This window comes from Lissotriton helveticus, chromosome 10 (genome assembly GCF_964261635.1).
Source record: "Lissotriton helveticus chromosome 10, aLisHel1.1, whole genome shotgun sequence".
NCBI classification, from domain to species: Eukaryota; Metazoa; Chordata; class Amphibia; order Caudata; family Salamandridae; genus Lissotriton; species Lissotriton helveticus.
Window position 1 is genome coordinate 1,109,233,722 of NC_136071.1, and position 22,086 is coordinate 1,109,255,807.

Genomic DNA, 22,086 nt, shown 5'->3' on the forward strand with positions numbered 1-22,086 from the left:
AAACCTTGAAACCTAGTCTTCTCCCTCTCTCACAGAAGGCAGTATGTGCAGACTTCTCCATCTCACACAAGGCAGGGAGAGCCGTTTTCTCCCTCTCGCACAGAAAGCAGGAAGTGAAATCTTCTCCCTCTCTCACAGAAGGCAGTAAGTGCAGTCTTCTCCCCTCACAGAAGGCAGGAAGTGCTGTGCCCTCCCTCTCTCACAGAAGGTAGTAAGTGCAGTCTTCTCCCACTCTCACAGAAGCAAGTAAGTGCAGACTTCTCCCTCTCTCACAGAAGCAAGTAAGTGCAGACTTCTCCCTCTCTCACAGATGCAGTAAGTGCAGACTTCCATTCTCTGCAATACTGATCCGTTGGGCAGATAAGTGCACTTTTTTTATCACTCACAGATCGTGCACATAAGCATGAGGACATGTATGTTAAAGACAGATCTCTGGAACAGGTGCTTCAGTCCTCGATTAGGTGATATTCCACGCGAGCATCCTGTAAGTGCTGCCGCTGTCACTCGGAGGCCTGCTGTTTGTGTTGATTCTTTGGGTTTCCACATGTTGAGCATTAGCCCTTACCTAGTTGGTCATTATTATTTGGAGCAGTCACAGCCTAGTAACTATGCTTGAGGCAACCGCACGTGCCAACCCCTTAGAAAAGGTTTTGAATGCACCTGCATCACGGACTCTGCAACCCAAGCCTCAGTGCTACACCTGTTCAGAATGTCGAGGGCCGCCACTATATGCCCGGTTTCATTTTTTCTCAGGAAAACATCACCCAATATTTAAGCCTCAAGACATAAAAAGCGTCTCTTGAATGGTTGGCATCTTTAAAAATAAAAAATCACATTCATTTTAGCACCCTGTGTGGACTGCAGCCAGTGCTTTAAGTGCGATGAAAAAAACTGGAGGGTCTCTCAAAGGGACGTGGCCAATGTAATTAAGGGCGTGGCTTAAAAACATGTCAGCTACAAATCTGTGCTCAGCATAGTGTGCCTCCGAACTTGTATTTTGCTGTTTCTGTCATTGCATCTAGATATATGATACAACAATTACATCATACTTCTAAGATATCAGGACTATTGCTTTGTCAATGGTTGTCAGTTGCATGCGACACCACAACAATGTTGCTGCTCCTGGGTTTCAAAAAGAGAAGGGCAATCAGGAGAGAAAATGGCTGTCTTTAAAGGATTTCCCTTCCCCTATAACGTCATGCCGTCACTTCTCCACTAGGGAGAAGTGAGTAGGGAGAAGTGAGCAGTGTGAGCACGCTCACATGATGTGCCTGCTGTCACTGCAGTCCGGGACCGCCTGTGCCAGGGCACAAAACAGAGCCCGATATAGACCCGTTTCGAGGTCCCCTTTTATAAAACTGCCAATGCTCAGACCTGGTGAGACCCGGCCCACTTAAAGCTCTGACTGCAGTGATTGCTGCTAAGAGTGAGCAGTGTTCCCCAAAATCAGAGGCATTTTGTATATAACCTCAGAAGGATGAGAGGCTAAGTGGATTCTTTCTGACCTTCAGATGACGCTCAGTTCTCCACAGTAAGTGCATTAGCCCACTGGGCTATCCTGGCACGTGTTGACGTATTGACGCAAACGTGTTAAACCTGAGTGAGTGCCTTGGGTTGCATGCGCTGTTAGTCGCCCAGCCAGAAAACGTTTTCTTATGTTGCTAGAGTAAGACAGCCCCCCTCAAATATCACAAGATGTGGGGTGCTGGGTGGAGAGAAATCTGGACTCCCGCCCCTCCAGCTTCTCGGTTGAGTGCAGCCTGGACGGATAAAACACAGCCTGGGGAACGGGGGGCTGTGTGTGTGTTTAAACATGTCTCTATAACCATCTTGTGGCTGACATAGCGCCCACACCTCCCCTGATTTTTACGGCTATGGTAAGGCTGGCAGTCCAGTGCCCACCGTTGGGCACCTCTGGCACACTCTCTGTCTCTGCCACCCCTTCCACTACGTCTCTCCCAGTTACAAGTATTAACAGATTTTGAGCCGTCTGAAATTTGGAAAGTAGTGTAACTTGAGTCTTACTTGATGTTATAGCTCAGTGGGCTCATGCACACCTGCGATGCAAAAGTGTGTTTTTTGGACCATGCCTCTTATCATTAGGGCTAGTAAGCTGGGGAATACCTCCTGCTTAAATGTGTGCATTATGTGCCTGTTATGGTTACATGTTCTCGGTAGAGTTGACTCCACCTTTCATTCTGTGGTGGTTAAAAGTGCGAGTCGGGTTGTTTGATAATAACGTCTATCATCGTAGCACCAAGAAACATTTCAATTAGTTGTTTAATGGCCCTTTTATCCTGCTATTTTAGAATTAGAAAGAAGGAGACATAAAAACGGTGAGACATAGAAGAGCAAATAGAGCAAGAAGGGAAACGAGAGAATGACTGACAGCGAGAGAGAGCGGGTTGGATAGTTAAAGAAGCGAGAATGGAAGCGCGGGAGAGAGACGGAGGGGGCAGGCGGCGGCGCGCTGACAGGTGCCGGGGGAATTCAGCGCTCAGCCGAGCCCTTCGCTGCTGTTACCCCTGGTCACCCCCAGGGGGCGCTGCGGTTGAGCTCCGGGCTGGCAGCGGCTGCTCTTCAGTCTGGACTAAGCCTGGGAAGCGGAGCTGGGATTTCTCTACTCGGAGCCGCGATTTCCGAGCCACACGGGCACCAACCTCCACTTTTTCTATTGCTTCCTGCTATCTGCCCCCTCCCCATACTCGCCGCCCACCGCCTCGCCCCCCCTGGCACCCGCGCCCCCAAGATAACTCACTGCTCACCCCTTTCCATCACTGATGCACTGAAGGATGGAGCCAGGGTCCCCGCGAGGACCAAACTCTGCTCCAGCCCCCGGCAGCAGCCTGATCACCGTCAGCTGGAGCTAAAAAAGAGACGGGAGGGAGCCAGGACCTGGGATTTTTCCTGCAAGCAGCCGGAGCCGGCACCCGCACTTTTCCCATTGGTGATTTGCACACAGGTAGGTTCCGAACCCGCTTCCTTTCTGCATGACTGTGAAGGGTGTCTGTGGACGCGATGTTCCGGCGCCTCCAACTTCTAGAGCCATCTGCGTTTCTCGAGCTCGTCCCTGGGTGCACTTTAGTGCCGTCAGATGATGCTGTGACAGCTTCCCTGCGCTATCAGGCGTACAGCGAACGTGGCGCGCGCGCTTCCCACCCCCAGAGAGTGTGGTGCCTGCACTTACTTCCAGAACCAGAGGTGTGCGTACTTTCCACCTCGAGAGAGTGTGGTGCCTGCACTACTTCCAGAATCAGAGGTGTCTGCACTTTCCACCCCCAGAGAGTGCGTGGGTGCACTTACTTGAAGGAACCAGAGGTGTTTGCACTTTCCACCTCCAGCGAGATTTGTGCACGCACTTACTTCCAGAACCAGAGGTGTTTGCACTTTCCACCTCCAGCGAGATTTGTGCACGCACTTACTTCCAGAACAAGAGGTGTTTGCACTTTCCACCTCCAGAGAGATTTGTGCACGCACTTACTTCCAGAACCAGAGGTGTTTGCACTTTCCACCTCCAGAGAGATTTGTGCACGCACTTACTTCCAGAACCAGAGGTGTTTGCACTTTCCACCTTCAGAGAGATTGGTTCACGCACTTACTTACAGAACCAGAGGTGTTTGCACTTTCCACCTCCAGAGAGATTGGTTCACGCACTTACTTCCAGAACCAGAGGTGTCTGCACGTTCCACCTCCAGAGAGTGTGGCGCCTGCACTTACTTCCAGAACCAGAGGTGTTTGCACTTTCCACCTCCAGAGAGATTGGTGGACGCACTTACTTTCCACCTCCAGAGAGATTGGTGCCCGCACTTACTTCTAGAACCAGATGTGTCTGCACTTTGCACTCCCTGAAAGTGTGGCGCCTGGGCTTACTTCCAGAACCAGAGGTGTCTACACTTTCCACCTCCAAAGACTGTGTTATCTGCGCTCACTTCCAGAGCCAGAGGTGTTTGCACTTTCCGCCTCCAGAGAGTGTGTGTATGCACTTAGTCACTTCCAGAGCCAGATGTGTCTGTACCTTTGCACCCCCAGAGAGTGTGTTGTCTACACTTACTTCCAGAACCAGAGGTGTCTGCACCTTTCCACCGCTAGAGAGTGTGTTATCTGCATTTACTTAAAGAACCAGAGATGCCTGCACTTTCCACCTCCAGAGAGTGTGGTGTCTGCACTTACTTACAGAACCAGAGGTGTCTGCACTTTCCACCCGCAGGAGGCGTGTGGTCTGCGATTACTTCCAAAACCAGAGGTGTCTGCACTTTCGATCTTCAGAGAGTGTGTTGTCTGCACTTACTACTAGAGGTGTCTGCACTTTCCACCTCCAGAGAGTGTGGTGTCTGCACATACTTCCAGAACCAGAGGTGCCTGCACTTTCCACCTCGAGAGAGTGTGTTGTCTGCACTTACTTCTAGAACTAGAGGTGTCTGCACTTTCCACCTCCAGAGAGTGTGGTGTTTGCACATACTTCCAGAACCAGAGGTGCCTGCACTTTCCACCTCCAGAGAGTGTGTTGTCTACACTTACTTCCAGAACCAGAGGTGTCTGCACCTTTCCACCGCTAGAGAGTGTGTTATCTGCATTTAGTTAAAGAACTAGAGTTGTCTGCACTTTCCACCTCCAGAGAGTGTGGTGTCTGCACTTACTTACAGTAACAGAGGTGTCTGCACTTTCCACCCGCAGGAGGCGTGTGGTCTGCGATTACTTCCAAAACCAGAGGTGTCTGCACTTTCGATCTTCAGAGAGTGTGTTGTCTGCACTTACTACTAGAGGTGTCTGCACTTTCCACCTCCAGAGAGTGTGGTGTCTGCACATACTTCCAGAACCAGAGGTGCCTGCACTTTCCACCTCGAGAGAGTGTGTTGTCTGCACTTACTTCTAGAACTAGAGGTGTCTGCACTTTCCACCTCCAGAGAGTGTGGTGTCTGCACATACTTCCAGAACCAGAGGTGCCTGCACTTTCCACCTCCAGAGAGTGTGGTGTCTGCACATACTTCCAGAACCAGAGGTGCCTGCACTTTCCACCTCGAGAGAGTGTGTTGTCTGCACTTACTTCTAGAACTAGAGGTGTCTGCACTTTCCACCTCCAGAGAGTGTGGTGTCTGCACATACTTCCAGAACCAGAGGTGCCTGCACTTTCCACCTCCAGATAGTGTGTAATCTGCATTTACTTAAAGAACCAGAGGTTTCTGAACGTTCCACCTCGAGAAAGTGTGTTGCCTGCACTTACTTCCAGAACCAGAGGTGTCTGCATCTTTCCACCTCCACAGAAGTGTTGTCTGCACTTACTCACGTCCAGAACCAGTGGTGTCTGCACCTTTCCACCTCCACAGAACATGTTGTCTGCACTTACTCGCGTCCAGAACTAGAGGTGTCTGCACTTTCCACCTCCAGAGAGTGTGTTATCTGCACCTACTTTCAGAACAAGAGGTGTCTGCACTTTTTTTTATCTCCAGAGAGTGTGGTGGCTGCATTTACTTCTAGCACCTGAGGTTATTACACCTTCCCACCTCTAGAGAGAGTAGCATCTGCATGTACCCACTTCCAGAACCAGAGGTGTCTGGGCCTTTCTGCCTTCAGAGAGTGTGGCGTCTGCACTTACTTCCAGCACCTTAGGGGTTTGCACCTTCCCACCTCTAAGTAAGGTGTCTGCACTTCGCTTCCAGAACCAGAGGTGGCTGCACGGTCCACCTCCAGACAGTGTGGTGTCTGCACTTCCAGAACCAGATGTGTCTGCACTTTCCATCTCCAGAGAGTGTGTTGTCTGCACTTACTTCTAGAACCAGAGTTGTCTCCACTTTTCTTCACCTCTAGAGAGTGTGGTGGCTGCACCTACTCCCAGAACCAGAAGTGTCTGCGAATTTCCGCCTCCAGGGAGAGTGGAGTCTGCACTTACTCACTTCCAGACCCAGAGGTGTCTGCATAGTCCACCTCCAAATAGAACAGAGTCTGCACTCGCGCCTTCAGAAAGAGTGGTGACTACACGCCCAACCCCAGACAGGGTGGTCCCCGCCCCGTCCCCAGTGGGAGCAATGCGTTTAGTTTTCCAAGTTCACAGAAGATGGTGTCTGCACTTCATCACCCCGAGCGGGAGTGATGCGAAGCCCCCCTTCCTCCAGAGGGAGCAGTGCCTGCACTTTACCACCCCGAGCGGGAGTGATGCGACGCTTCCCTGCCTCCAGAGGGAGCAATGCCTGCACTTTACCACCCCGAGCGGGAGTGATGCGACGCTTCCCTGCCTCCAGAGGGAGCAGTGCCTGCACTTTACCACCTCCAGAGAAAGCGGCGTCAGTGCTTTGCTGGCATCATGGATGGTGTCCCCATTTTGCTTCTTCCAGATAGAGTCAGTTTTGCTCCGTCTCCCGACAAAGTGGTATCTGCACTTCAACAGGTCTAGAAAGAGAGGGACATGTGTCTGCCCTTGTGCTCCTCCAGCGAGAATATGGGTCTCCACCAAGAGAGGCGCTGCACTTTCCACCATCGGAATTAGTGATGCGTTCACTCTTTATACCCCAAGTGTAGTAGACGCACTTTCACACATCCACAGGGAAACACGCTGGTACGTCCCTTCCTCAAAGAGTGGAGCAGAAGCACTTTCCCACCTCCATTGTGAGAGGCGAAGGTGCTCTCTCCCCTGCTAGGAGTGAGCTGCGGATCTCCCCATATTGAGTGCAGTACATGCACTCCCTCATGATGATAGTGAGATGTGCTACAACTTCCCCCGCCAAAGAGACATGTGATACTGCACTATTGTAGTGATATGTGCTGCAACTTCCCCCTGCAGCAATGCACGCACTGCCTCATGATTATAGTGATATGTGCTGCAAGTTCCCTCTCCAGAGATGCATTCACTGCCTCACTATTGCAGTGATATGTGCTGCAACTTCCCCCTGCAGCAATGCACGCACTGCCTCGTGATTATAGTGATATGTGCTGCAACTTCCCCCTCCAGAGATACCTAATTATTGTAGTGATATGTGCTGCAACTTCCCCCTGCAGTGATGCACGCACTGCATCATGATTATAGTGAGATGTGCTGCAACTTCCCACAACAAAGATTAATACACTGCCTCACTATTGTAGTGATATGTGCTGCAACTTCCCCCTGCAGCGATATATGCACTGCCTCATGATTATAGTGATATGTGCTGTAACTTGCCCCTCTAAAGATGCATACAGTGCCTCGCTATTGTAGTGATATGAGCTGCAATGTGCCCCTCCAAAGATGCATGCACTGCCTCATGATTATAGTGATATGTGCTGTAACTTGCCCCTCTAAAGATGCATACAGTGCCTCACCTATTGTAGTGATATGTGCTGCAACTTGCCCCTCCAAAGATGCATGCACTGCCTCTTGATTATAGTGATATGTGCTGCAAGTTCCCTCTCCAGAGATGCATTCACTGCCTCACTATTGTAGTGATATGTGCTGCAAGTTCCCTCTCCAGAGATGCATTCACTGCCTCACTATTGTAGTGATATGAGCTGCAATTTGACCCTCCAAAGATGCATGCACTGCCTCATGATTATAGTGATATGTGCTGCAAGTTCCCTCTCCAGAGATGCATTCACTGCCTCACTATTGTAGTGATATGTGCTGCAACTTGCCCCTCCAAAGATGCATGCACTGCCTCATGATTATAGTGATATGTGCTGCAAGTTCCCTCTCCAGAGATGCATTCACTGTCTCACTATTGTAGTGATATGTGCTGCAAGTTCCCTCTCCAGAGATGCATTCACTGCCTCACTATTGTAGTGATATGTGCTGCAACTTGCCCCTCCAAAGATGCATGCACTGCCTCATGATTATAGTGATATGTGCTGCAAGTTCCCTCTCCAGAGATGCATTCACTGCCTCACTATTGTAGTGATATGTGCTGCAACTTGTCCCTCCAAAGATGCATGCACTGCCTCATGATTATAGTGATATGTGCTGCAAGTTCCCTCTCCAGAGATGCATTCACTGTCTCACTATTGTAGTGATATGTGCTGCAAGTTCCCTCTCCAGAGATGCATTCACTGCCTCACTATTGTAGTGATATGAGCTGCAATTTGCCCCTCCAAAGATGCATGCACTGCCTCATGATTATAGTGATATGTGCTGCAACTTCCCCCTCCAGAGATACCTAATTATTGTAGTGATATGTGCTGCAACTTCCCCCTGCAGTGATGCATGCACTGCATCATGATTATAGTGAGATGTGCTACAACTTCCCCCGCCAAAGAGACATGTGATACTGCACTATTGTAGTGATATGTGCTGCAACTTCCCCCTGCAGCAATGCACGCACTGCCTCATGATTATAGTGATATGTGCTGCAAGTTCCCTCTCCAGAGATGCATTCACTGCCTCACTATTGTAGTGATATGTGCTGCAACTTCCCCCTGCAGCAATGCACGCACTGCCTCGTGATTATAGTGATATGTGCTGCAACTTCCCCCTCCAGAGATACCTAATTATTGTAGTGATATGTGCTGCAACTTCCCCCTGCAGTGATGCACGCACTGCATCATGATTATAGTGAGATGTGCTGCAACTTCCCACAACAAAGATTAATACACTGCCTCACTATTGTAGTGATATGTGCTGCAAGTTCCCCCTCCAAAGAGACACGTGATACTGCACTATGGTAGTGATATGTGCTGCAACTTCCCCCTGCAGTGATGCATGCACTGCCTCATGATTATAGTGAGATGTGCTGCAACTTCCCACAACAAAGATTAATACACTGCCTCACTATTGTAGTGATATGTGCTGCAACTTCCCCCTGCAGCGATATATGCACTGCCTCATGATTATAGTGATATGTGCTGTAACTTGCCCCTCTAAAGATGCATACAGTGCCTCGCTATTGTAGTGATATGAGCTGCAATGTGCCCCTCCAAAGATGCATGCACTGCCTCATGATTATAGTGATATGTGCTGCAAGTTCCCTCTCCAGAGATGCATTCACTGCCTCACTATTGTAGTGATATGTGCTGCAACTTGCCCCTCCAAAGATGCATGCACTGCCTCATGATTATAGTGATATGTGCTGCAAGTTCCCTCTCCAGAGATGCATTCACTGTCTCACTATTGTAGTGATATGTGCTGCAAGTTCCCTCTCCAGAGATGCATTCACTGCCTCACTATTGTAGTGATATGTGCTGCAACTTGCCCCTCCAAAGATGCATGCACTGCCTCATGATTATAGTGATATGTGCTGCAAGTTCCCTCTCCAGAGATGCATGCACTGCCTCACTATTGTAGTGATATGTGCTGCAACTTGCCCCTCCAAAGATGCATGCACTGCCTCATGATTATAGTGATATGTGCTGCAAGTTCCCTCTCCAGAGATGCATTCACTGTCTCACTATTGTAGTGATATGTGCTGCAAGTTCCCTCTCCAGAGATGCATTCACTGCCTCACTATTGTAGTGATATGAGCTACAATTTGCCCCTCCAAAGATGCATGCACTGCCTCATGATTATAGTGATATGTGCTGTAACTTGCCCCTGCAAAGATGCATGCACTGACTCACTATTGTAGTGATATGTGCTGCAACTTGCTTCTGAAAAGATGCATGCACTGCCTCACTATTGTAGGGATGCTCCTTCCCCATACTTAGATTGCTGCTCACTCACCTCGAGAACAAGAGAGTACTTGCACTGCCTCACTATTCTAGTGATATGTGCTAGGACGTCCTTCTCCGGAGATGGTTGCTCACTCTCTCATCTCGAGAGTGTGTAGTACATGCGCCGTCTTACTACCATGGTGATATGTGCTGGGGCTTCCCCCTTCAGAAACTGCTACTCACTATCTCACAGCGAGAGAGGAAGAGAGTGTACTACATACACTGCCTCACTACGATAGTGAAATGTGCGGGAACCTCCGCCTCCAGCCTCCTGGCAGCGTACTACGCTCACTTTCGAACTTCCTAACAGAGAGATGATGGTCTTTCCCTGCCTCCTGGAAGTGCAGTGCTTGCACTTTCACACGTCCTAACAGAGAGGTGCTGATCCTTTCCTGCCTCCTGGAAGTGGGTGCTTGCACTTTGAATGAATGATTGAATTAAATAGTTTTGTGTCGTGCGCAATACCCGAAGGTGTCTTAGCGCTGAGGAGATCCAAACCACGTTCTAAACAAGGATGGCCATCTGGCCGGAGGGAGGGGGGGGGAGGGGCACCATTGACATAGCTCGGATACCTATTATACAAACAAACATGTCTTCAGCTGTTTCCTAAATTGCTGCAAGATCGGTTGGGAGCATGGTGCAATGGGCAGGGAATGTGAGCATAGTGCAATGGGCAGGGAATGTGAGCATAGTGCAATGGGCAGGGAATTCCATAACTTCCCAACACAGAACAGCATTCGTGCAGAGCTCGATCGGAGGTGTCTGCTGGGAGCGTACCAGGAGAACGGATCCTGAAAGAAGGACGGGCCGGCTCTATGAACCTTTCACACCTCCTAACAGAGAAGTGCTGGTCCTTTCGTACCTCCTGGCAGTGTACGGCATGCACTTTCACAACTCCTGCGAAGAGAGGTGCTTGCCCTTTCCTGCCTCTTGGAAGTGTAGTGCTTGCACTTTCACACGTCCTAACAGATGTGCTGGTCCTTTCCTGCCTCCTGGAAGTGCAGTGCTTGCACTTTCACACGTCCTAACAGATGTGCTGGTCCTTTCCTGCCTCCTGGGAGTGCAGTGCTTGCTCTTTCACACCTCCTAACAGAGAAGTGCTGGCCCTTTCCTGCCTCCTGGAAGTGTAGTACTTGCACTTTCACACCTCCTAACAGAGAAGTGCTGGCCCTTTCCTGCCTCCTGGAAGTGTAGTACTTGCACTTTCACACCTCCTAACAGAGAAGTGCTGGCCCTTTCCTGCCTCCTGGAAGTGTAGTACTTGCACTTTCACACCTCCTAACAGAGAAGTGCTGGTCCTTTCGTACTTCCTGACAGTGTACGACATGCACTTTCACAACTCCTGCGAAGAGAGGTGCTTGCCCTTTCCTGCCTCTTGGAAGTGTAGTACTTGCTCTTTCACACCTCCTAACAGAGAAGTGCTGGCCCTTTCCTGCCTCCTGGAAGTGTAGTACTTGCACTTTCACACCTCCTAACAGAGAAGTGCTGGCCCTTTCCTGCCTCCTGGAAGTGTAGTACTTGCACTTTCACACCTCCTAACAGAGAAGTGCTGGCCCTTTCCTGCCTCCTGGAAGTGTAGTACTTGCACTTTCACACCTCCTAACAGAGAAGTGCTGGCCCTTTCCTGCCTCCTGGAAGTGTAGTACTTGCACTTTCACACCTCCTAACAGAGAAGTGCTGGTCCTTTCGTACTTCCTGACAGTGTACGACATGCACTTTCACAACTCCTGCGAAGAGAGGTGCTTGCCCTTTCCTGCCTCTTGGAAGTGTAGTACTTGCTCTTTCACACCTCCTAACAGAGAAGTGCTGGTCCTTTCCTGCCTCTTGGAAGTGTAGTACTTGCACATTCACACCTCCTAACAGAGAGGTGCTGGTCCTTCCCTACCTCCTGACAGTGTAGTACGTGCACTTTCTTATCTCCGTCAGGCGAGAAGCTGGTCCTTCCCTACCTCCTGACAGTGTCCTACATGCACTTTCACACCTCTTAACAGAGAGGTGCTCATCCTTCCCTACCTCCTGACAATGTACTTCATGCACTTTTTTTTTTACTTGCGCAGGGTCTGTATCCGCCCACTTTCAGAGGGTTGTGTTCCTCTGCGCCTCCGGGAAGGGAGGTGTCTCCGTTTTCTAACCTCCTCTACACCTACGAATCGGTATTGCACCTCTGCACTTCCCCATAGCGTGGTGCCTGCACTTCCCTACCTCTAAAGAGCATTGTGTATATCTGTACCACCAATCAGGGTGATACGTGTGCCCCCTCGCCTTAGCGCTGAATGGTGCCTCCCTCTGCGCCTCCACGCAGGCGAGTGCATGCACTTTTCCACCTGCAGAAAGCGAGGCGCACCAATGCACCCGCAAGAAGGGTAGTGTCTACGCATCTCAAATCCCTGGCCTAGACGGATGTAGCACTTTCACATCCCAATAAAGCGAGGCGCCCCTCTCCACCCCCAGGGATGGTAGCTTCTGCGCGTCTCCACGTCCCTAGTCGGATGTAGCGCTTGCACTTTCACACCTCGAAGCAAAGCGCTGCCTGCAGCTGCCTGCTCCGTTAACGGTAACAGTATCCGCGCTGCCTGGAACCCGACCCTCACAGCTCGACGCCGGAGGGTGACCCGGGCGAGGCACCGGGAGTTTCTCAGTGTCACGGATGATGTGAAAGTCATTTAACAGGCACCACAAACCCGTGTTTCCAAACTGCATCCCTTGGCACGTGGACTGGAAGGCGCGCGGCAGACCTTCTCTGATCGCCTCTGGACGGAGGTTAACCCTGTCCCTCCACCCCATATCCTATTGTTCTCCTTTCCTGTGGCGAGAGGATTAATATTTCACTGATGCTGCTGACCTGGGTTTTTAAACGATCAATAGTCTATTTTTGCATCTCCTTATGCGCGAGCAGATGGGCCGCCTCCCTCGCGCAGGTTCCTGGTCACAGCACGTCATCCGTGAAAGCCCCGTTTCCTCGACCGTCTAGTAGTGTTCACCCTGGTCCCAAACCACCCCCTACTGGGCAGGTAAAGGAGCGCAGCGCGGCGCGTGCTTCTCTGTGCCGAGGATCACCCGTGGCGCTCTAGCGGGGAAGCTGGCACTCTGGGCTCAGGTTGCATGAACTTTACACTGATGCAAGAACGCGGCCAATGCTCACTTGTACCATTGTTGGTGTTTGTGTAACAGGGAGACGAGGAAATACACGGGGATTGTTTCACCAGGGAAAACAGAAGAGCACAGAAAAATAGAGACTTTTATAACACATTATTTTAACTTATAAATAATTAAACTTGTAATGACGTTTTCAACCAAGAAGTTTGCTTCGTCAATAACCTCTTAAAAAATGAAGAGACGTGGTGTTGCGTTATTTTGCTTCATTCATGTTAAGGAATAGAACAAACGGGTTTCCCCTAATGTTACATTCACATTTCACCTTTTTATGGAGTATAAATCTGTGTTTGTTGAATTCCTTAATCATGTTAACACGTCACATTTTGCTCAGTTTTTTTTCCTTGGTACACACATTGTTATGTAATATGGAATGGAAACAACACTTTTTAGTTCCACCCCCTAATGGACACGGTGCAAAGGGATTCAAACGCCTTAGGCTGCATTTTGACACCAGTGTTAAATATACATATTCTATCGCCGCCTCCAGGCCCCTTCCCGGAGTTTGGATCCCAACCCCCCCCCCCCTGTGCCGCATTGTGTGATACTGAGCAAATCGATCTCTTTGTGCATGTTCCAACTCCCTCAAAAGGTAATCTGCAGTGGTTCAAAGTGGGGCGAAAACTGGAGAGTTATATATGCACCTGGGCTTTTAACCCATTGCGTGCTCGTGACGGAATCGTTCCGTCACGAGCCTCGGGTGGGCTGTGCTGGTGACGGAACGGTACCGTCACGGCCCGCTCGCCGCGACTGCGCCGCGCGTATTCCGTGCCTGCACTGAGCGTTCTGATGAGCGGGCGGGGCCGTGACGGAACCGTTCCGTCACAAGCACAGCCCACCCGAGGCTCATGATGGAGCGGTTCCGTCACGAGTACGGGAGCACTGCGCGGCCCTGCCTCCCCCTTAGCGCTGCGACAGAATAGCCGCCGCAGCTATTAAACGTCACGGGCTGTGACGAGGGACCTCTGTGAAAGGTACAGGCGTACACGGTGCAAAGCTTCTGCAATCAGACAATTACTGGGTTAGAAAAGAGAGGTTAGCGGATCACCCAGTCTCCTGACCCGTTGTCATTTTACATTGGTGTTGCCTGGTTTGTCACAAGCAGGCTGCTGGTTCGCCTGCAGTACATCCCCACCATACAAGTATATGTTTTTGTCGCCATCTACTGAACTGCTGTGGCGAAGATTCCATTGTTTCCAGTAGCATGTTGGGAATGCTTATTGTTGTCTGGTGTTGCTTATGGCTTTCCGTTAGTAATTACTAGTTAGTAGAATTCCCTATGAATCCCCCCTCTGTGCACATCAGTGCAATATCCAGAAAATGACACTCCGAATCTAGCAGAAAACATGTATAGCTGCCCCCTCTATAATCTTCGCTGGTGATGGCAGACTTCATTACATGCAACACCACGAGAAAGTATCGATCTATCTATCTATCTATCTATCTATCTATCTATCTATCTATCTATCTATCTATCTATCTATCTATCTATCTATCTATCTATCTATCTATCTATCTATCTATCTATCTATCTATCTCCCTCACTTTTCTACCCCCTTCACTCTATCTATCGCCCTCACTCTATCTATTTATCTATCCCCTTCACTCACTCACTCACTCACTCACTCACTCACTCACTCACTCACTCACTCACTCACTCACTCACTCACTCACTCACTCACTCTCACTCTCTCTCTCTCTCTCTCTCTCTCTATCTATCTATCTATCTATCTATCTATCTATCTATCTATCTATCTATCTATCTATCTCCCTCACTTTTCTACCCCCTTCACTCTATCTATCGCCCCACTCTATCTATTTATCTATCCCCTTCACTCACTCACTCACTCACTCACTCACTCACTCACTCACTCACTCACTCACTCACTCACTCACTCACTCACTCACTATCTCTCTCTCTCTCTCGATCTATCTATCTATCTATCTATCTATCTATCTATCTATCTATCTATCTATCTATCTATCTATCTATCTATCTATCTATCTATCTATCTATCTATCTATCTATCCATCCACACATACATCCTCACACACGCCTACAAAGCTCTCCAGGACCGAGGACAGAACAGCATGCTGGGTTATCGGTTTGATATTATATACGAAGTTACAATGTAACCAGCGCAGCTTCATTAACGCTGCTCAGCCCAAGTACCATCTGCCGAAGATCAGCGTGCGTCTGTGGTTTCCCGGGATCACGCTGACGCAGCTGCTCCCGGGCGTCCTATCAATCCTGTGCTTGGAGGCCATGAGCTGTTTCACAGTCTGCAGCACTACCTGAAGGGTGCCGATCTGTCTCCCTGAATCACGAAATAACAGCCCTTGGGAACGGGGTGACGTGCATCTGTAAGGCAGCTCAGTGAGCTAAGCGCCCGCTCACGGGGTGGGGGGGGGGGGTGGGGGGGGGGGGGGGTGGAGGATCTGTGTTCTCCCTGCAGTTCACATTTTAACACCGACTCCGCCGTCCATATTTCCGAGGTCGATAGAATAATAATGATTGCGCTGGGGTGAACTTGTATAGAATCTTTGAAAAAACGGAAATTCTAGTGTTGTCTCAGAAATGGAAGAACCGAAGTGGGCGGGGTATTTTAATGAATACGTTTTTTAATTGGGCGATTTCATGTCAATAACATACTGCCCAAGCCCCATGTCCGTCTCTGAGAGGGCATGGCACACAGTTACATCTGTAAGGCACTATTCAAGGCTCATTAAAAACGTACAGCGCCACGAAGCTTCTTTCTATGGGTGGGCTGCTGTCTGCCAAGGCTATGAGGCAGTTTCTGCATTCAGAGGTTGCCCATGTCTCATATCTGAGTAGTTACCTCGGGTAGTCATAGAATCTCACATTGGGTGACATTTATGCACAGGTCACCCCTTAAAGGCAGGCACTGAAACCCCAGGGGCCAGAAACCACTGCACGCGCACTACACTGTGCACTATTCCCAAAGCCTCGACAAGAGTAGGATTCGCTATAGAAATAACACATTTCTGGTGCCTTCTACAGGGTTCGGATGTGGTCACAATGGATACACTTCCCACTCTATCCAGGGTCCTGGTCTTCGAATCCTGGCTTCCCCATCCGAGCATATGTTGTGATCCTTCACATATCAATTCCTGGGGCCTCAATTTTCCCATCTGTCCAAAGCTGGAGCTTGTGTAAGTTAAGTGCCTGATTCACAGCTGCATACTCTCCCGGGAACTGACACGAAACGACACCCAAATACTTCACTGTATTTATGTTTATATCACATTGGTATTTATTTCGCATGCAACTAGTTAAGAATAACAGAAAGTTTAACAATATGTAGGTTACTGGTGAGCAAACAAACTTGTGTACCTCAAACAGGCGCTAAACAATTGCTTCGTATTTTATGTAATTTTTGAGCACAAGGAGATGGAGTGATATGCCCAAAATCACACGGTGTTGAATTAAGCAAGGAGGCCAGGATTCAAACCTAGGTCCCCAGTTAAATGTACCCTTACGCATATCCTTATGGACTGTGTCTTTTATCTTGCAAATCGAATCACGTTTTTAAGACCTCTGTTTTTTAAATATGATGTTCTTTATAGGAACAAAGCGGCAGTGTTATCGTCTGAGATGCGACATTTAGATGTGGCAGTTGGGATTGATTGGTTTTTATGATCTGTCAAACAGAACTTTAAAGATGAAATGTAATGGGTTGGTGGGCGGGGCAGCTAGGAGGGGGCTCTTTTAAAGGTTTTAATTGTTAAGTGTGTTTTTTTAGAACGTTTTAAGGACAAATGTCTAAATAAACTTGTTTCTGAACCTGAACCTGACACCACTGCATTTATGTTTATATCACATGGGTATTTATTTCGCATACACCTAGTTAAGAGTAACAGAGAGTGTTACAATATGTAGGTTACTGGTGAGCGATCAAACTTGTGATTTGCCGAAAATAACACAGTGGTGCATCAAGCAAGGAGGCCAGGATTACATTCTAGGTCCCCAGGATGCCAAGCCTCCCACTCTAGCCATTACAGCACACCTCCTCCTTCTCTGGTTTGTACATACCAACCCCAACATTGGAACTATCCAGCTACCTATCATATGTGGTATGATATCACAGCAGGAAATTCACAACCTGCAAACAGTTTTGGTAAAATTCAGAAATGTTCTACATTCCCCATCAGGAACCGTTTTCCCTCCCTTGCCCTCACCTGTCCTCCTGCATCGACCCCCAATGACCCTCTTTCAGCCTCACTTGATAGTCTGCCTTGTAACCCCAGTTATAGCGGGGGGCCAAGGCAAGGCCTCTTCCCAGTCACGGTAGGGGCGATGGACGAGACGCACCTGTTAAGTGCTTCCTCCACTTAACAGGTACGTTGTCCAAGGCCTCTCCTCACCTTTAAAGTGCTTTGTTTTTATAAGGAGGGGTTTTTAATATGTAACGATAAAGGGGAAAGAACAGCCTTCAGCACCTCAGTTATGGCTGTTTCTGTGTGGGGGGTTCTGAGGGTGTTTACGTATTTCAGTCCGTGTGCAATACGCACAGTGATATATATAGTAAAACATGGCATGCATTATACTATTCAGATAGTGGCAGTGCATGCCTTATTGAATGAGCAGCGATGAGGGAATCATGAATGTCGTTCCATTACATAAGAATTAGGGCGTGAGTTAGAGTTCAGCGGATGGGTTACTCGGCCACAAACATGATGGCTATCCTAACCACCGTATATTCATAACAAAGGAGGGAGGGAGATAAAAAGTGGATTCAGTCTCCCCAGGTATGATTCATAAACAAAATCGAATCCACTATAACAGTGGAGGTGATCCTTACTGTGGTTGGGAGCACAAAGTGTTGTTTGAATACCCCTCACACACCAACAGGCCCCTCGGTGTCATGCTTCATCATCGGGGTCTTCGCACCCCTCTACGGGATGTGGCGTGCTGCAACCGACGACTACGTGGGAGCACTGTCTGTGGACTATGCGTGAATGTGGGTGGGGTAATGAATGTGAGTGGTGGAGTGGTGAAAAGTGAAAGTTAAAAAATACCTGGCTCGTGGGGTAAACATTTAACTGTAATTGAGCCTTTTGCGTGTTGGTGTGTGAGGGGTATTCAAACAACACTTTGTGCTCCCAACCACAGTAGGGATCACCTCCACTGTTATACTGGATTCTATTTTGTTTATGTATCCTAACCACCGTATCACAATTGCCACTGGATACAATGCACTTATAATATGGTGGATAGCATATGTGTCACGTTTGTGATGGAGTAACCGTCTATCGAACGCTAAAGCAAGCCCATACCTGCTTAACCGCGGCATGCGGCCGTTTAGCAGAGTGGGCGGGGCCGTGTCAGGCAACGGACGTGCGCAGCACTACGGAGGTAGTGCTCGTGATGGCCGTTGGCCGACGAACGCATCAAAGGGGTTAATGTGGGGTTGCAAGGCCTACTAGCGTATGTTTGTCTGTCTGTTCTCTGCCAGGTGCTGTCGTAAAGTAAATGACCAGTTATCTCAGGTAAGAGATTGTGCTGGGCTGACTTCACTCTCACCAGTACGGCAGGGTGACAAATGTGTGCCTTTCATACTCTGATATCTTGACACAACTCCCTTGGCCCATCCAGATACAAATTCCTGGACCTGGGCTTGTTGTCTTGTCTCTCTGTTGTATAGCGCTGCATTGTTTTTATAGATAGGCTTGCCCTCCACAATGTTGTTTGCGTTTACATAGCACCAACTGCCATTGTTAAAGGGTCGTAGCACACAGAGTAGCTGTGCATCATTTTGTGCAGATCTGGGAAGATTGCAGTGCTTAATTTGTGATGGTGCTTGCAGGTGGTGGGCACCGGCAACTCTGTTTAACTTAGTTTCTCATCATAAGACTTCGAGTTAGAAAAAGAGCGAGAAAGGTGGAAAATGTGGAAGGAAGAAAAAAGAAGGGAAAACAGTGATAAAAGGGGAAAGCCGCGATTAAAAATAACCAGCGAGCAAGCTGAAGAGACAGGAAGTGTAGGGTGGTGGAAGAAAGAGGCACGAGGTGGCATCAGGCCTTGGCATGGCAACACAGCGCCCAGTAGAGCCAGAGGTGGGATGCTACGAAAAACTCGAGGCGCGTGTACTTAATTTTTGTTTTCTTCTACAAAGTAAGCACGGCGAAGGCAAAACCCGGACTATAGATATTTCCACGTATCTTAAGAAGGTGAAAATGTTGCATAAAACACCCCCAAATTTCAGCTACTGGAAGAAACAAAGGCCCCAAGAATTTTGCTTTTCTGGCTGGTGCTGAGCGTGAGGCTGGCGCGTGCCACAGAACATTGGCCTCTCTGCGTCTGACTGAAAATTAATTGTGGCTGCACAGTTGGCCTACATCAGAAGCCTGTCACAGCATGTGTCATTCCTTGGAAACAGCTCCTTGAGAGGGCTTCCAACATTGTCTGTGTGAAGCAGGCATTCAGTCACACTTAGTTTAAATTTAGATTGCTGGGAGGTCAAAGGCCTGTGACGTAGGCAGCAAATAAAGCAAGGCCAATGATGCCGACATTTCAAACAGAGACTCATCTTTGAGGTTATTGCATTTATGTCTGTTTAGAAGTTGCCTTTATCATAAAAAACAAAGGACTTCAAAAATATTTCCCGTAAATAGTTATTAAGCTGTTAAACTAATCCTTTAGGCTACATGCCCGGACGTTAGCACCCTGTGTCCCGTAGGGTTATGTTGGATGTATGTCATTACAACGCATGCTTTCACTCCGCATGTCATTACGACACAACTTTTACAACGCAAGTCGTTACAACGACTTGCGTTGGGGGGCGCTGGATAGTGAATAGTTTAATTTACTATTCCAACTCCAGTCCCCGTGGATAGTAGGGAAGGTGTTGGATAGTAATTAAACTATTCCCTATCCTAGAGCGCCCACCAGCTCAAGTCGTTATAATGACTTGTGTTGTAATAGTTGCGTCGTAATGGTAGTGCAGAGTAAAAGTTGCGTTGTAAAGATGTTTCCCGTTATGTTATGTTAGTGGACTCTTGTATAGCGCGTGACTCACCCGGGGGCATCTCAGCGCTTACCTAGAAGATAACAAGAAAGAAGTCCGGGGAAGAGCTACATAAAAAGGGAAACAATATTATAACAATAAAGCTTTAAGTTGTTTTCTTGAGGCCAGATAGGAGGTGGATTTACAAAAGGTCTCTGGTAGCGAGTTCCAATACTTGGGAGCAATATATGAAAAAACTCTGCCACCCGTACAGGTAAGACGAATAAAGGGGGTCTTCAGGAGTGCCAAAGAATTTGACCTTAGATTGAGCCCAGACACCTGCTTACAGAGCTTTTTTTGCAAATAGCCAGGACCTATTCCTTTAATTGCTTTAAAAGTGAGGCTGCAGATCTTAAAGAAAGATTTTTTTTCACTGAAAGCCAATGAAGCTCTCTAAGCAGAGGAGTGATGGGGACCCGGGGGACGGTTTAGGACCATCCTCGCTGCAGTGTTTTGGATAACTTGAAGTTTGGCTAGCATGGTTTTACCCACTTCAGCCAATAGGGTGTTCCAGTAGTCGAGGCGGTTTATAACCATCGTCTGGACCACCGTTCTACGATGTTCTAATGGCAGGTAGGGGAGTATCCTACGTAGGAGGCGAAGACTGTAATAACAGGAACCAGTGATGTTCTTGATATTGTCTTTCATGGTCAGCTTGTAATCCAATTGTATTCCCAGGCTTTTTACTAAGGAGGTAGGACTGGGGGCCACTCCCAGCTGGGATGGCCACCAGTCGACCATACAGATGTTAGCGTCTCTTCCAAGGAGCATAAGCTCAGTTTTTCCGGGATTGAGTTGGAGGCAACGTTCAGTCGTCCATTTTGAGATGGCAAGCATTCCCACCGAGAAGCGCAATTGCTCGTCAATTGGATTGGAGCCTCTTGGGAATATCAACTGGGTATCGTCAGCATACGATACTATCTCAAAACCAAATGGTTGAACAATCTTAGCCAGGGAAGCCATATACACATTAAAAGAGTATGGCTCAGGCATGAACCCTGCGGTACTCCCTTATCCAACAAGATTTTTTGAGACGTAAACGGACCCAGAGTAATGGTTTGCCATCTATCTGAGAGAAAATTCTTGAGCCAATCCAGAGCCAGACCCCGATACCACACTCCCGTAGCCTCTCCACAAGGAGTCGATGAGAAATGGTATCTAATGCTGCGGAGAGGTCCAAGAGGATCAGTATCATGGACCCTCCAGCATCAAGAGTTTGTCTTATTGAATCCGTGACAGCCAAAATGGCTCTCTCAGTACTAAAACCCGGGCGAAAGCCCGACTGTGAAGGGTCGAGAATGCAATTAGATTCTAGGTAATGGCTAAGTTGTTTATTTATTACAGTTTCCAATATTTTTCCCAGCAAAGGCAGCAAAGATATCGGTCTGTAGTTGCTCAGGACCTGAGGATCGGCCGTCGGTTTCTTAAGGATAGGCCAGACATAAGCTTCTTTCCAAGCAACGGGGATTGAGCCAGTTAAGATATAGGAGTTAAACATTTTCTGTATTTTCGGGGCACAAACAGGAGAGAGAAGGGTCATAATGTTAGGGGAACATATGTCACCGGGTGAGCCAGATTTAGCTGCCGATTGTAAACTGCTTATATCCTCCAGCGCAATGGTCTCAAACTGATTAAGATGATAAGCAGGAGATATCGTAAGAACATCCAGATCGTTAGTAGATCTAATGTTATTTGTGCTAGTAGTGGGGAAATTAGCATAGATCAAAGAGGTTTTTTCTTGGAAAAAATTGGCTAATGAATCACAAAGCTCCTGGGATTCTGGTGGCGACTGTGTGCATGCTTGGGGTGATGCAAAGTCCTTGACGATATTAAACAATGCTTTAGAGGAGTTGCTAGCTTGTTCTATTTGATAACGAATATACGTACGTCTAGCAATTTAAATTTTTTGGTGGTAGTGGGATAGAGCTAATTTATAATTTTGTTTTTCAGCAGAGATTTTAGAACTTCTCCATCGTCTCTCCTAAACTTTACACAATGACTTATTAATTTTCAAGTCGCCTGAGTACCAGGGGGCAGAAAGCCGCCGGGTAACAAGGTTCTTCTTACACTCAGGAATAACTACATCTAATGTCTTTACCAAAGCTGAGTTAAAGCTGGCCAACATATCAGATGTATCCTGGTGATTTTGCCCGAAATCCTTATTGTAAAGAGGAAATGTCTCATTTAAAACTTCCGAAGTGAGTTTCTGCCAAGGCCTACGTCACTGTCTCTTTGTTGGATTTGAAAGCCTCATATGGGTTGCGCCAATTTGAGGCAGGAGAGTAAATAAGATCATACA

General features: G+C 48.2%; 1 protein-coding gene across 1 annotated transcript in view; it reads left to right on the forward strand.

Moving 5' to 3' along the window:
• The first annotated feature begins 2,710 nt into the window (after positions 1–2,710).
• CPNE4 (copine 4) overlaps positions 2,711–22,086 on the forward strand; it is a 1,493,383-nt gene continuing 1,474,007 nt past the window's right edge. The window contains exon 1 of the mRNA XM_078663874.1: positions 2,711–2,962. The gene's annotated coding sequence lies outside the window, so the exon portion shown is untranslated. The remainder of the gene's footprint in view (positions 2,963–22,086) is intronic.